Raw genomic sequence first — 2,507 nt, 5'->3', positions numbered from 1 at the left:
TATACTCGCTGCAGTTTATAAGAATGAAGGGGGATCTAATAGAAGCATAGAGAATACAGGTTGCCTGCTCAGAGTAGATGTTGGGAAGATGCTTCCACTGTTCGGAGAGAAAGGACTCAAGGACATAGCCTGAGAGTCAAGAGAAAATCTTTAGAACGGAGATAAGGAGAAACGTCTTCAGCCTGAGAGTTGTGAAACTATGGTAGAATGGCAGTTTCCTTCCCTAAAGGACATCAGTGAACCAAATAAGATTTTTTGCTGGGCAATCGATTCATAACCACCATCAGTCTCTTAATTCCAGATTTGAACCCAGGTCACCAAAACATTATCTGGGTTTATCACATAAGAATTCTTTGATAACACCTCGACGCCACTGACTTGCCCAATCCTCCACAGTGTAACTAACATGTGCAGTATGATATGCACTGGGATTTGCCTTCATGTTATCTTTGATTTCCTGACCAAGATATGGATGATTTTTCTCCGTAATGCAATTCCTCTTCGGTCTTTCGTATCTCCCTAATTTTTTGCCAAATTTCTTCAGCTGTCCCGCCTTTGACTGTTCTTTTCTCCCCCCAGACCACCACAGCCAAATCCTTCCTTAGGTCAATATATGTATCATTGCCTAACACTAAAACTCTCATGTATGACTCAGTCTTCGCTCTTTCAATCTGAATGTGAAACTCCAGCATGTTGTGGTTATTCCAAGGCAAAGCACATCCACCAATCCTTCCTTGTTACATAATATCGAATCTAAATTAGATTAGATTCCCTACAGTACGGAAACAGGCCCTTCGGCCCAACAAGTCCACCCTGAACCTCCGAAGAGTAACCCACCCAGTCCCATTTCCCTCTGAGTAATGTACCTAACTCTGTGGGCAATTTAGCATGGCGAATTCACCTGACCTGCACATCTTTGGACTGTGTGAGGAAACCCACGCAGACATGGGGAGAATGTGCAAACGACATGCAGACAGTCCCCGAGGCTGAAATCGAACCTGGGACCCTGGTGCTGTGCTAACCACTGAGCCACCGTGCCGCCCCATTCTCTGGTTGGTTCCTTGACGTCCTGCTCTCACAAATAATCTTTCATACACTGTATGAATCTTTATTCAAGGATATCACTGTCAAGTTGATTAATTGAGCAAATTTGCATTTTCAAGCCAACTATAATTACTGTGGTGCCCTTGTTACAAACCCGCACTCTTTTCTACCTCAGAAGTACTTTCGGGGAAAAGTGTCTGAAAATTACTCTTCCCAAGAGGCTTCTTCTCTTGCTTTTTATTTGCACTGAGACGGATTTCAAACATTGTTTTGGCACAAAACACTTTGAAAAGATCTGAGTTCCCACTCGCACGAACAAATGTTTATTTTCTTTTCACTAGCTACATTTCACAGTAAATATCGAGGATTTAAGAGGGATAAAAGTGGCCATGAGATATCGTTAGCGAACAGGGTTGAGGAAAATCCCAAAGACTTCTTTTCATAGATAAGTTGCAAGAGGGTAACTAGAGAAATGTTTGGCCCACACAAGGACAAAGGAAGAAAGTTATGCATGGAGTCAGAGACAATGGGTGAGATACTTAGCGAGTACTTTGCATCTGTATTCACCAAGGAGAGGGACATGACGGATGTTGAGGTTAGGGATAAGTCTCTGTTTACTCTGCGTCAAGTTGACCTAAAGAGGGAGGAAGTTTTAGAGACTCTGAAAGCTATTAAGGTAGACAACCCCCCAAGTCTGGATGGGATCAACAACAGGTTACTGAGGGATGTGAGTGTGGACGTAACTGGGCCTTTACATATATCTTTGCAGGATGATTGAACATGGGTGAGGTCCCGGAGGACTGGAGAGTTACTGATATTGTCCCCTTGTTTAAGAAGGATAGTGGGGATAATCCAGGTAATTGTAGACCGGCGAGCCTGACATCAGTGGTAGGGAAGCTGCTGGAGAAGATACCGAGGGACTTGAGTAAGGTGTTTTATTAGGTTCCCCATGGTCGGCTGATGGAGAAGGTGAAGTCGCATTGGGGTCCAGAGTGTTCTATCTATATTGATAGACAACTGGCTGGGCAACAGAGACAGAGAATAGTAATAGAAGGCGATTTCTCAAAATGGAGAACTATGACCAGTGGTGTGCAACGGCGATCCGTGCTGGGACCACTGTTGTTTGCGATATATATCAATGATTTGAAAGAAGGTATCAGTTGCCTGTTTAGGAAGTTTGCAGATGACACCAAGATTGTTGGAATAGCAGATAGTGAAGGGGGCTGTCAGAGAATACACCAGAATATAGATAAATTGGAGAGATGGGCACAGAAATGACAGATGGAGTTCAATCTGTGCAAATGCGAGGTGATGCATTTTGAAAGGTCCAGTTCAAGAGTGAACAATACAGTAAACGTAAAAGTCTTGGGGAAAATTGTCGTACAGCGAGATCTGGGTGTTTGGGCTCACTGTTTCCTGAAGATGCCAACGCAGTTCAGTAAAGTGGTCAATAAGGCATACGG

This window comes from Chiloscyllium plagiosum, unplaced genomic scaffold (genome assembly GCF_037043375.1).
Source record: "Chiloscyllium plagiosum isolate Xiang-an unplaced genomic scaffold, Cpla_swu_hap1 HiC_scaffold_48, whole genome shotgun sequence".
Taxonomy (NCBI): Eukaryota; Metazoa; Chordata; class Chondrichthyes; order Orectolobiformes; family Hemiscylliidae; genus Chiloscyllium; species Chiloscyllium plagiosum.
This window is presented reverse-complemented; position numbering follows the sequence as displayed.